This window comes from Chiloscyllium punctatum, unplaced genomic scaffold, assembly GCF_047496795.1.
Source record: "Chiloscyllium punctatum isolate Juve2018m unplaced genomic scaffold, sChiPun1.3 scaffold_156, whole genome shotgun sequence".
Taxonomy (NCBI): Eukaryota; Metazoa; Chordata; class Chondrichthyes; order Orectolobiformes; family Hemiscylliidae; genus Chiloscyllium; species Chiloscyllium punctatum.
In genome coordinates, this window is record NW_027309890.1 from 655,833 (window position 1) to 669,490 (window position 13,658).

Consider the following 13,658-nt stretch of genomic DNA (forward strand, 5'->3'; position numbering starts at 1 on the left):
TCGGATTGTAATGCGACCTCCGGTTTTAGGGTGGAGAACATTCTTTGGGACCCTTCTTCTGCAAAACAGACACAGTGACTGAATAAATGCTGCACGGTTTGATGTGGAACACGGCCTGCTCAGCTTTGTGCATTTTCCCTGTAGTCAGGTGTGTTTCGTGTTCCGTGTAAACGTGAAAGTCGTCCTGTTTCGAGCAATGTGTGAAATCATTTAGCAAAGCAAGAATCGAAATTGTAGTAATGTCTAGCAGCTCATGGTTATTTGACCGAAGTGTCCAAGTGTCTCTGCTGTCAAGATCGCGTTCGCCTCCCGCGCGGAAAATCGCAAACAGCTCTGCTGTTCCAAAGCGATTTGTGCTTTTACTGGAACCGAATGGAGACTATTATTTCATCGCTGTTGTGAAACAAAGTCCTGCGGTGACTCGACTCGTCGTTATTTGGTTTTTTGTCCAATGGGAAAATCGTTCCAATGAATTTCGGTGTCATATGTTATTGAATTTCTCCCATTTCCTTCATTTCCGTCCTGGAGACATCAGAAGGAAAAGGTAATCTAATCGAGACTGTGATTGGTGAAATTCACTTTTTATGGCCCGTTCTTATGATGTTCTTTCTATCTCTCTTTTCAGCATTGTCTGGAAAGTGGTGGTGCACTAACGCTGCAGTATGTTTGAAAGAGTAGTTTGGAATTGCCCTGTTGTTAGTTGTGAGATTACTTTATGACTCATGCCCTCGGACTGTGACACATTTAGCATTCATGCATCTCTCTGTCTGAAAATGCATTCGGCATGCCAGTTTTGTTTGTGTTCCGTGAAAAATGCTTTCTGTTTTGCGATTCGCTCAGCACATTACGAGTTAACAGGGTTTCTGAGGTAACTTCGAGCAGCAAAACTCCTCAATTGAGGTCTGGGAAAATTTCACGGAGTATGGTCAGTCGGGGCAAAATTAAGGAAGTCGTTCGTATCTGCAGTGTTTCACAATACTACCTTTCCCGTGAGCAGTCGAACAGACTAAACGATTGTGCCACAGACTGCGATGGAAAACTCCGCTAAAAAGTAATCCTTTAAAGCCAGTGTTAGCAACAAGACGTTATGGGGGTACACGGCGTGGAAACAGATATTTAGGTGTATCTCATCCATGCTCACCACATAACCAAAATTAAACAAGTCCCGTTCCCCAGCATTTGGCCCCAATCCCTCTAAACCCATCCTGTCCAGAAACTCATCCGATTACCTTTGCAATTTTCTGAGTGTAATAGCCTCCTCCACTTCCTCTGGGAGCTCATTCCATACACGCACAACCTTCTGTGTGGGAAATGTGCCTCAGGTCGTTTGTCAATTTCAGCCCACTCACCTTAAACCTATGCTCTCGAGTTTTCAACTCACCCCAATTTGGGTAAAACACAGAAATACTCAGTTTACAACCCTTCCATAAGATCATATCGCAGCCGTTACGCTGCAGGGAAAGTCGTCCCAGCTTATTCCACCTCGCCCTACGGTCCAAACATTGACGAAATCATTGTCTATATATTGTCATCAATTTCACGTGTCTTTTTTAACGTTTTCAAGATGTCAATTACGCTGGACAACAACGAGCAATTGGAAACAGAAAGGTGAAACGGAGAATGGCTTCAACTTTCAGTGCTGGATGCCACTGCGCCGCAGGGCGGCGACCGCGGCTGGTTTCTGTAGTGTAGTGGTCATCACGTTCGCCTAACACGCGAAAGGTCCCCAGTTCGAAACTGGGCAGAAACTGCTTTGTTCGTCAACTGCGGCCTTTTACATGGACAAGAACGGAGCTTTCTTGCTTGCTTTCCCATCTGCAAACCTGCCTTCGAATTTGCTTGAAAGAATCTGCTCTCGTAGTGAAATGTAAGGCAACTCCATTTAATTACTGTGTAAAGCATTATAAAGTTTTTCTCCAACCTGGTTCTGATGCATATGCCATTCTGTTTGAGAGTGTCCTTGCCGCGTTCTGATCCTTCCACGAAAAGCAGTACCGCATTTGCATTCCTTGCGTAGGCGGACCGGTTCAAAGGCAGGTCACAGCGCACCACGGATTCCTGAACTTGTCTGTCTGTCAAATGTACCCCAAAGTCGTCTCTGAAAGGCCTCATTTGGAAGCTGTCTGTCGTTATTCAACGCGCGAGAGTTGGTACCAGATTCCTGAATCATATTTTGGGGCAGTTCGCACGTTAGTGGCTCATTCAATCAGCAACAGCAATGAAATAATTTACACTCTCAGAGGAACCTTTGAACCTGTGCTTTCATAGCGCCGCTAATATTAAGGTGCGCCCCGAGATCTAAGCCATGTTGGAACTGAAACGGAGGAATCGACAGAGAGGCTACAGAATGACATCGCATCCATTTGGTTTTCTTTAAATCACTGACGAGCAGGAAAATGTAAAAGGGGAGAGCGAGTGGGGAAGTGAGGCGGTTGCAGCTCTGGTAAAAGTCCTTCTTTGTGATTCACTCCGCAAACAGAGACTTGAAGGTGACTCAGAGGCGTGTGAGCTCTTCACATCGAGATCAGAAAGCACTCAAGGGCAGTTAGCACCTCTTCCGGAGTGGGGGTGGGGTGAGGTAATTACCTTTTGACTTCTGTTACTATGTTCAGAAACTGCCTTTTCGATTGACTTGAACAGAAACTGCATTTCCAATAAGCACCATGGAAGTTAGCAAAATTTATTGAATCGCTTCTCGTCGATTGCCGCACAGGTTTCCGACTCAGTTGGTATCCACGTGGCTCATGTCCAGGAGTGAACATCTCTGCAGCAAATTGCACGGTTAAAGTAAAAGGCACGGAAAGTGGCATCTCGAACCGGCCCCGAGGTCAGAGCATGCTCACAATGTGATCTGTCGTTCTCGGATTGTAATGCGACCTCCGGTTTTAGGGTGGAGAACATTCTTTGGGACCCTTCTTCTGCAAAACAGACACAGTGACTGAATAAATGCTGCACGGTTTGATGTGGAACACGGCCTGCTCAGCTTTGTGCATTTTCCCTGTAGTCAGGTGTGTTTCGTGTTCCGTGTAAACGTGAAAGTCGTCCTGTTTCGAGCAATGTGTGAAATCATTTAGCAAAGCAAGAATCGAAATTGTAGTAATGTCTAGCAGCTCATGGTTATTTGACCGAAGTGTCCAAGTGTCTCTGCTGTCAAGATCGCGTTCGCCTCCCGCGCGGAAAATCGCAAACAGCTCTGCTGTTCCAAAGCGATTTGTGCTTTTACTGGAACCGAATGGAGACTATTATTTCATCGCTGTTGTGAAACAAAGTCCTGCGGTGACTCGACTCGTCGTTATTTGGTTTTTTGTCCAATGGGAAAATCGTTCCAATGAATTTCGGTGTCATATGTTATTGAATTTCTCCCATTTCCTTCATTTCCGTCCTGGAGACATCAGAAGGAAAAGGTAATCTAATCGAGACTGTGATTGGTGAAATTCACTTTTTATGGCCCGTTCTTATGATGTTCTTTCTATCTCTCTTTTCAGCATTGTCTGGAAAGTGGTGGTGCACTAACGCTGCAGTATGTTTGAAAGAGTAGTTTGGAATTGCCCTGTTGTTAGTTGTGAGATTACTTTATGACTCATGCCCTCGGACTGTGACACATTTAGCATTCATGCATCTCTCTGTCTGAAAATGCATTCGGCATGCCAGTTTTGTTTGTGTTCCGTGAAAAATGCTTTCTGTTTTGCGATTCGCTCAGCACATTACGAGTTAACAGGGTTTCTGAGGTAACTTCGAGCAGCAAAACTCCTCAATTGAGGTCTGGGAAAATTTCACGGAGTATGGTCAGTCGGGGCAAAATTAAGGAAGTCGTTCGTATCTGCAGTGTTTCACAATACTACCTTTCCCGTGAGCAGTCGAACAGACTAAACGATTGTGCCACAGACTGCGATGGAAAACTCCGCTAAAAAGTAATCCTTTAAAGCCAGTGTTAGCAACAAGACGTTATGGGGGTACACGGCGTGGAAACAGATATTTAGGTGTATCTCATCCATGCTCACCACATAACCAAAATTAAACAAGTCCCGTTCCCCAGCATTTGGCCCCAATCCCTCTAAACCCATCCTGTCCAGAAACTCATCCGATTACCTTTGCAATTTTCTGAGTGTAATAGCCTCCTCCACTTCCTCTGGGAGCTCATTCCATACACGCACAACCTTCTGTGTGGGAAATGTGCCTCAGGTCGTTTGTCAATTTCAGCCCACTCACCTTAAACCTATGCTCTCGAGTTTTCAACTCACCCCAATTTGGGTAAAACACAGAAATACTCAGTTTACAACCCTTCCATAAGATCATATCGCAGCCGTTACGCTGCAGGGAAAGTCGTCCCAGCTTATTCCACCTCGCCCTACGGTCCAAACATTGACGAAATCATTGTCTATATATTGTCATCAATTTCACGTGTCTTTTTTAACGTTTTCAAGATGTCAATTACGCTGGACAACAACGAGCAATTGGAAACAGAAAGGTGAAACGGAGAATGGCTTCAACTTTCAGTGCTGGATGCCACTGCGCCGCAGGGCGGCGACCGCGGCTGGTTTCTGTAGTGTAGTGGTCATCACGTTCGCCTAACACGCGAAAGGTCCCCAGTTCGAAACTGGGCAGAAACTGCTTTGTTCGTCAACTGCGGCCTTTTACATGGACAAGAACGGAGCTTTCTTGCTTGCTTTCCCATCTGCAAACCTGCCTTCGAATTTGCTTGAAAGAATCTGCTCTCGTAGTGAAATGTAAGGCAACTCCATTTAATTACTGTGTAAAGCATTATAAAGTTTTTCTCCAACCTGGTTCTGATGCATATGCCATTCTGTTTGAGAGTGTCCTTGCCGCGTTCTGATCCTTCCACGAAAAGCAGTACCGCATTTGCATTCCTTGCGTAGGCGGACCGGTTCAAAGGCAGGTCACAGCGCACCACGGATTCCTGAACTTGTCTGTCTGTCAAATGTACCCCAAAGTCGTCTCTGAAAGGCCTCATTTGGAAGCTGTCTGTCGTTATTCAACGCGCGAGAGTTGGTACCAGATTCCTGAATCATATTTTGGGGCAGTTCGCACGTTAGTGGCTCATTCAATCAGCAACAGCAATGAAATAATTTACACTCTCAGAGGAACCTTTGAACCTGTGCTTTCATAGCGCCGCTAATATTAAGGTGCGCCCCGAGATCTAAGCCATGTTGGAACTGAAACGGAGGAATCGACAGAGAGGCTACAGAATGACATCGCATCCATTTGGTTTTCTTTAAATCACTGACGAGCAGGAAAATGTAAAAGGGGAGAGCGAGTGGGGAAGTGAGGCGGTTGCAGCTCTGGTAAAAGTCCTTCTTTGTGATTCACTCCGCAAACAGAGACTTGAAGGTGACTCAGAGGCGTGTGAGCTCTTCACATCGAGATCAGAAAGCACTCAAGGGCAGTTAGCACCTCTTCCGGAGTGGGGGTGGGGTGAGGTAATTACCTTTTGACTTCTGTTACTATGTTCAGAAACTGCCTTTTCGATTGACTTGAACAGAAACTGCATTTCCAATAAGCACCATGGAAGTTAGCAAAATTTATTGAATCGCTTCTCGTCGATTGCCGCACAGGTTTCCGACTCAGTTGGTATCCACGTGGCTCATGTCCAGGAGTGAACATCTCTGCAGCAAATTGCACGGTTAAAGTAAAAGGCACGGAAAGTGGCATCTCGAACCGGCCCCGAGGTCAGAGCATGCTCACAATGTGATCTGTCGTTCTCGGATTGTAATGCGACCTCCGGTTTTAGGGTGGAGAACATTCTTTGGGACCCTTCTTCTGCAAAACAGACACAGTGACTGAATAAATGCTGCACGGTTTGATGTGGAACACGGCCTGCTCAGCTTTGTGCATTTTCCCTGTAGTCAGGTGTGTTTCGTGTTCCGTGTAAACGTGAAAGTCGTCCTGTTTCGAGCAATGTGTGAAATCATTTAGCAAAGCAAGAATCGAAATTGTAGTAATGTCTAGCAGCTCATGGTTATTTGACCGAAGTGTCCAAGTGTCTCTGCTGTCAAGATCGCGTTCGCCTCCCGCGCGGAAAATCGCAAACAGCTCTGCTGTTCCAAAGCGATTTGTGCTTTTACTGGAACCGAATGGAGACTATTATTTCATCGCTGTTGTGAAACAAAGTCCTGCGGTGACTCGACTCGTCGTTATTTGGTTTTTTGTCCAATGGGAAAATCGTTCCAATGAATTTCGGTGTCATATGTTATTGAATTTCTCCCATTTCCTTCATTTCCGTCCTGGAGACATCAGAAGGAAAAGGTAATCTAATCGAGACTGTGATTGGTGAAATTCACTTTTTATGGCCCGTTCTTATGATGTTCTTTCTATCTCTCTTTTCAGCATTGTCTGGAAAGTGGTGGTGCACTAACGCTGCAGTATGTTTGAAAGAGTAGTTTGGAATTGCCCTGTTGTTAGTTGTGAGATTACTTTATGACTCATGCCCTCGGACTGTGACACATTTAGCATTCATGCATCTCTCTGTCTGAAAATGCATTCGGCATGCCAGTTTTGTTTGTGTTCCGTGAAAAATGCTTTCTGTTTTGCGATTCGCTCAGCACATTACGAGTTAACAGGGTTTCTGAGGTAACTTCGAGCAGCAAAACTCCTCAATTGAGGTCTGGGAAAATTTCACGGAGTATGGTCAGTCGGGGCAAAATTAAGGAAGTCGTTCGTATCTGCAGTGTTTCACAATACTACCTTTCCCGTGAGCAGTCGAACAGACTAAACGATTGTGCCACAGACTGCGATGGAAAACTCCGCTAAAAAGTAATCCTTTAAAGCCAGTGTTAGCAACAAGACGTTATGGGGGTACACGGCGTGGAAACAGATATTTAGGTGTATCTCATCCATGCTCACCACATAACCAAAATTAAACAAGTCCCGTTCCCCAGCATTTGGCCCCAATCCCTCTAAACCCATCCTGTCCAGAAACTCATCCGATTACCTTTGCAATTTTCTGAGTGTAATAGCCTCCTCCACTTCCTCTGGGAGCTCATTCCATACACGCACAACCTTCTGTGTGGGAAATGTGCCTCAGGTCGTTTGTCAATTTCAGCCCACTCACCTTAAACCTATGCTCTCGAGTTTTCAACTCACCCCAATTTGGGTAAAACACAGAAATACTCAGTTTACAACCCTTCCATAAGATCATATCGCAGCCGTTACGCTGCAGGGAAAGTCGTCCCAGCTTATTCCACCTCGCCCTACGGTCCAAACATTGACGAAATCATTGTCTATATATTGTCATCAATTTCACGTGTCTTTTTTAACGTTTTCAAGATGTCAATTACGCTGGACAACAACGAGCAATTGGAAACAGAAAGGTGAAACGGAGAATGGCTTCAACTTTCAGTGCTGGATGCCACTGCGCCGCAGGGCGGCGACCGCGGCTGGTTTCTGTAGTGTAGTGGTCATCACGTTCGCCTAACACGCGAAAGGTCCCCAGTTCGAAACTGGGCAGAAACTGCTTTGTTCGTCAACTGCGGCCTTTTACATGGACAAGAACGGAGCTTTCTTGCTTGCTTTCCCATCTGCAAACCTGCCTTCGAATTTGCTTGAAAGAATCTGCTCTCGTAGTGAAATGTAAGGCAACTCCATTTAATTACTGTGTAAAGCATTATAAAGTTTTTCTCCAACCTGGTTCTGATGCATATGCCATTCTGTTTGAGAGTGTCCTTGCCGCGTTCTGATCCTTCCACGAAAAGCAGTACCGCATTTGCATTCCTTGCGTAGGCGGACCGGTTCAAAGGCAGGTCACAGCGCACCACGGATTCCTGAACTTGTCTGTCTGTCAAATGTACCCCAAAGTCGTCTCTGAAAGGCCTCATTTGGAAGCTGTCTGTCGTTATTCAACGCGCGAGAGTTGGTACCAGATTCCTGAATCATATTTTGGGGCAGTTCGCACGTTAGTGGCTCATTCAATCAGCAACAGCAATGAAATAATTTACACTCTCAGAGGAACCTTTGAACCTGTGCTTTCATAGCGCCGCTAATATTAAGGTGCGCCCCGAGATCTAAGCCATGTTGGAACTGAAACGGAGGAATCGACAGAGAGGCTACAGAATGACATCGCATCCATTTGGTTTTCTTTAAATCACTGACGAGCAGGAAAATGTAAAAGGGGAGAGCGAGTGGGGAAGTGAGGCGGTTGCAGCTCTGGTAAAAGTCCTTCTTTGTGATTCACTCCGCAAACAGAGACTTGAAGGTGACTCAGAGGCGTGTGAGCTCTTCACATCGAGATCAGAAAGCACTCAAGGGCAGTTAGCACCTCTTCCGGAGTGGGGGTGGGGTGAGGTAATTACCTTTTGACTTCTGTTACTATGTTCAGAAACTGCCTTTTCGATTGACTTGAACAGAAACTGCATTTCCAATAAGCACCATGGAAGTTAGCAAAATTTATTGAATCGCTTCTCGTCGATTGCCGCACAGGTTTCCGACTCAGTTGGTATCCACGTGGCTCATGTCCAGGAGTGAACATCTCTGCAGCAAATTGCACGGTTAAAGTAAAAGGCACGGAAAGTGGCATCTCGAACCGGCCCCGAGGTCAGAGCATGCTCACAATGTGATCTGTCGTTCTCGGATTGTAATGCGACCTCCGGTTTTAGGGTGGAGAACATTCTTTGGGACCCTTCTTCTGCAAAACAGACACAGTGACTGAATAAATGCTGCACGGTTTGATGTGGAACACGGCCTGCTCAGCTTTGTGCATTTTCCCTGTAGTCAGGTGTGTTTCGTGTTCCGTGTAAACGTGAAAGTCGTCCTGTTTCGAGCAATGTGTGAAATCATTTAGCAAAGCAAGAATCGAAATTGTAGTAATGTCTAGCAGCTCATGGTTATTTGACCGAAGTGTCCAAGTGTCTCTGCTGTCAAGATCGCGTTCGCCTCCCGCGCGGAAAATCGCAAACAGCTCTGCTGTTCCAAAGCGATTTGTGCTTTTACTGGAACCGAATGGAGACTATTATTTCATCGCTGTTGTGAAACAAAGTCCTGCGGTGACTCGACTCGTCGTTATTTGGTTTTTTGTCCAATGGGAAAATCGTTCCAATGAATTTCGGTGTCATATGTTATTGAATTTCTCCCATTTCCTTCATTTCCGTCCTGGAGACATCAGAAGGAAAAGGTAATCTAATCGAGACTGTGATTGGTGAAATTCACTTTTTATGGCCCGTTCTTATGATGTTCTTTCTATCTCTCTTTTCAGCATTGTCTGGAAAGTGGTGGTGCACTAACGCTGCAGTATGTTTGAAAGAGTAGTTTGGAATTGCCCTGTTGTTAGTTGTGAGATTACTTTATGACTCATGCCCTCGGACTGTGACACATTTAGCATTCATGCATCTCTCTGTCTGAAAATGCATTCGGCATGCCAGTTTTGTTTGTGTTCCGTGAAAAATGCTTTCTGTTTTGCGATTCGCTCAGCACATTACGAGTTAACAGGGTTTCTGAGGTAACTTCGAGCAGCAAAACTCCTCAATTGAGGTCTGGGAAAATTTCACGGAGTATGGTCAGTCGGGGCAAAATTAAGGAAGTCGTTCGTATCTGCAGTGTTTCACAATACTACCTTTCCGTGAGCAGTCGAACAGACTAAACGATTGTGCCACAGACTGCGATGGAAAACTCCGCTAAAAAGTAATCCTTTAAAGCCAGTGTTAGCAACAAGACGTTATGGGGGTACACGGCGTGGAAACAGATATTTAGGTGTATCTCATCCATGCTCACCACATAACCAAAATTAAACAAGTCCCGTTCCCCAGCATTTGGCCCCAATCCCTCTAAACCCATCCTGTCCAGAAACTCATCCGATTACCTTTGCAATTTTCTGAGTGTAATAGCCTCCTCCACTTCCTCTGGGAGCTCATTCCATACACGCACAACCTTCTGTGTGGGAAATGTGCCTCAGGTCGTTTGTCAATTTCAGCCCACTCACCTTAAACCTATGCTCTCGAGTTTTCAACTCACCCCAATTTGGGTAAAACACAGAAATACTCAGTTTACAACCCTTCCATAAGATCATATCGCAGCCGTTACGCTGCAGGGAAAGTCGTCCCAGCTTATTCCACCTCGCCCTACGGTCCAAACATTGACGAAATCATTGTCTATATATTGTCATCAATTTCACGTGTCTTTTTTAACGTTTTCAAGATGTCAATTACGCTGGACAACAACGAGCAATTGGAAACAGAAAGGTGAAACGGAGAATGGCTTCAACTTTCAGTGCTGGATGCCACTGCGCCGCAGGGCGGCGACCGCGGCTGGTTTCTGTAGTGTAGTGGTCATCACGTTCGCCTAACACGCGAAAGGTCCCCAGTTCGAAACTGGGCAGAAACTGCTTTGTTCGTCAACTGCGGCCTTTTACATGGACAAGAACGGAGCTTTCTTGCTTGCTTTCCCATCTGCAAACCTGCCTTCGAATTTGCTTGAAAGAATCTGCTCTCGTAGTGAAATGTAAGGCAACTCCATTTAATTACTGTGTAAAGCATTATAAAGTTTTTCTCCAACCTGGTTCTGATGCATATGCCATTCTGTTTGAGAGTGTCCTTGCCGCGTTCTGATCCTTCCACGAAAAGCAGTACCGCATTTGCATTCCTTGCGTAGGCGGACCGGTTCAAAGGCAGGTCACAGCGCACCACGGATTCCTGAACTTGTCTGTCTGTCAAATGTACCCCAAAGTCGTCTCTGAAAGGCCTCATTTGGAAGCTGTCTGTCGTTATTCAACGCGCGAGAGTTGGTACCAGATTCCTGAATCATATTTTGGGGCAGTTCGCACGTTAGTGGCTCATTCAATCAGCAACAGCAATGAAATAATTTACACTCTCAGAGGAACCTTTGAACCTGTGCTTTCATAGCGCCGCTAATATTAAGGTGCGCCCCGAGATCTAAGCCATGTTGGAACTGAAACGGAGGAATCGACAGAGAGGCTACAGAATGACATCGCATCCATTTGGTTTTCTTTAAATCACTGACGAGCAGGAAAATGTAAAAGGGGAGAGCGAGTGGGGAAGTGAGGCGGTTGCAGCTCTGGTAAAAGTCCTTCTTTGTGATTCACTCCGCAAACAGAGACTTGAAGGTGACTCAGAGGCGTGTGAGCTCTTCACATCGAGATCAGAAAGCACTCAAGGGCAGTTAGCACCTCTTCCGGAGTGGGGGTGGGGTGAGGTAATTACCTTTTGACTTCTGTTACTATGTTCAGAAACTGCCTTTTCGATTGACTTGAACAGAAACTGCATTTCCAATAAGCACCATGGAAGTTAGCAAAATTTATTGAATCGCTTCTCGTCGATTGCCGCACAGGTTTCCGACTCAGTTGGTATCCACGTGGCTCATGTCCAGGAGTGAACATCTCTGCAGCAAATTGCACGGTTAAAGTAAAAGGCACGGAAAGTGGCATCTCGAACCGGCCCCGAGGTCAGAGCATGCTCACAATGTGATCTGTCGTTCTCGGATTGTAATGCGACCTCCGGTTTTAGGGTGGAGAACATTCTTTGGGACCCTTCTTCTGCAAAACAGACACAGTGACTGAATAAATGCTGCACGGTTTGATGTGGAACACGGCCTGCTCAGCTTTGTGCATTTTCCCTGTAGTCAGGTGTGTTTCGTGTTCCGTGTAAACGTGAAAGTCGTCCTGTTTCGAGCAATGTGTGAAATCATTTAGCAAAGCAAGAATCGAAATTGTAGTAATGTCTAGCAGCTCATGGTTATTTGACCGAAGTGTCCAAGTGTCTCTGCTGTCAAGATCGCGTTCGCCTCCCGCGCGGAAAATCGCAAACAGCTCTGCTGTTCCAAAGCGATTTGTGCTTTTACTGGAACCGAATGGAGACTATTATTTCATCGCTGTTGTGAAACAAAGTCCTGCGGTGACTCGACTCGTCGTTATTTGGTTTTTTGTCCAATGGGAAAATCGTTCCAATGAATTTCGGTGTCATATGTTATTGAATTTCTCCCATTTCCTTCATTTCCGTCCTGGAGACATCAGAAGGAAAAGGTAATCTAATCGAGACTGTGATTGGTGAAATTCACTTTTTATGGCCCGTTCTTATGATGTTCTTTCTATCTCTCTTTTCAGCATTGTCTGGAAAGTGGTGGTGCACTAACGCTGCAGTATGTTTGAAAGAGTAGTTTGGAATTGCCCTGTTGTTAGTTGTGAGATTACTTTATGACTCATGCCCTCGGACTGTGACACATTTAGCATTCATGCATCTCTCTGTCTGAAAATGCATTCGGCATGCCAGTTTTGTTTGTGTTCCGTGAAAAATGCTTTCTGTTTTGCGATTCGCTCAGCACATTACGAGTTAACAGGGTTTCTGAGGTAACTTCGAGCAGCAAAACTCCTCAATTGAGGTCTGGGAAAATTTCACGGAGTATGGTCAGTCGGGGCAAAATTAAGGAAGTCGTTCGTATCTGCAGTGTTTCACAATACTACCTTTCCCGTGAGCAGTCGAACAGACTAAACGATTGTGCCACAGACTGCGATGGAAAACTCCGCTAAAAAGTAATCCTTTAAAGCCAGTGTTAGCAACAAGACGTTATGGGGGTACACGGCGTGGAAACAGATATTTAGGTGTATCTCATCCATGCTCACCACATAACCAAAATTAAACAAGTCCCGTTCCCCAGCATTTGGCCCCAATCCCTCTAAACCCATCCTGTCCAGAAACTCATCCGATTACCTTTGCAATTTTCTGAGTGTAATAGCCTCCTCCACTTCCTCTGGGAGCTCATTCCATACACGCACAACCTTCTGTGTGGGAAATGTGCCTCAGGTCGTTTGTCAATTTCAGCCCACTCACCTTAAACCTATGCTCTCGAGTTTTCAACTCACCCCAATTTGGGTAAAACACAGAAATACTCAGTTTACAACCCTTCCATAAGATCATATCGCAGCCGTTACGCTGCAGGGAAAGTCGTCCCAGCTTATTCCACCTCGCCCTACGGTCCAAACATTGACGAAATCATTGTCTATATATTGTCATCAATTTCACGTGTCTTTTTAACGTTTTCAAGATGTCAATTACGCTGGACAACAACGAGCAATTGGAAACAGAAAGGTGAAACGGAGAATGGCTTCAACTTTCAGTGCTGGATGCCACTGCGCCGCAGGGCGGCGACCGCGGCTGGTTTCTGTAGTGTAGTGGTCATCACGTTCGCCTAACACGCGAAAGGTCCCCAGTTCGAAACTGGGCAGAAACTGCTTTGTTCGTCAACTGCGGCCTTTTACATGGACAAGAACGGAGCTTTCTTGCTTGCTTTCCCATCTGCAAACCTGCCTTCGAATTTGCTTGAAAGAATCTGCTCTCGTAGTGAAATGTAAGGCAACTCCATTTAATTACTGTGTAAAGCATTATAAAGTTTTTCTCCAACCTGGTTCTGATGCATATGCCATTCTGTTTGAGAGTGTCCTTGCCGCGTTCTGATCCTTCCACGAAAAGCAGTACCGCATTTGCATTCCTTGCGTAGGCGGACCGGTTCAAAGGCAGGTCACAGCGCACCACGGATTCCTGAACTTGTCTGTCTGTCAAATGTACCCCAAAGTCGTCTCTGAAAGGCCTCATTTGGAAGCTGTCTGTCGTTATTCAACGCGCGAGAGTTGGTACCAGATTCCTGAATCATATTTTGGGGCAGTTCGCACGTTAGTGGCTCATTCAATCAGCAACAGCAAT

At 45.6% G+C, this 13,658-nt stretch overlaps 5 non-coding genes across 5 annotated transcripts; all 5 read left to right on the forward strand.

The window, feature by feature from the left end:
* The first annotated feature begins 1,677 nt into the window (after positions 1 to 1,677).
* trnav-aac (transfer RNA valine (anticodon AAC)) lies at positions 1,678 to 1,750 on the forward strand. The gene has a single exon. It is a non-coding gene; the product is annotated as a tRNA-Val (tRNA).
* Positions 1,751 to 4,537: 2,787 nt separating this feature from the next.
* On the forward strand, positions 4,538 to 4,610 carry trnav-aac (transfer RNA valine (anticodon AAC)). The gene has a single exon. It is a non-coding gene; the product is annotated as a tRNA-Val (tRNA).
* Positions 4,611 to 7,397: 2,787 nt separating this feature from the next.
* Positions 7,398 to 7,470, forward strand: trnav-aac (transfer RNA valine (anticodon AAC)). Its single transcript has one exon. It is a non-coding gene; the product is annotated as a tRNA-Val (tRNA).
* A 2,786-nt stretch (positions 7,471 to 10,256) lies between these two features.
* Positions 10,257 to 10,329, forward strand: trnav-aac (transfer RNA valine (anticodon AAC)). The gene has a single exon. It is a non-coding gene; the product is annotated as a tRNA-Val (tRNA).
* Positions 10,330 to 13,115: 2,786 nt separating this feature from the next.
* On the forward strand, positions 13,116 to 13,188 carry trnav-aac (transfer RNA valine (anticodon AAC)). The gene has a single exon. It is a non-coding gene; the product is annotated as a tRNA-Val (tRNA).
* Positions 13,189 to 13,658: the final 470 nt, after the last annotated feature.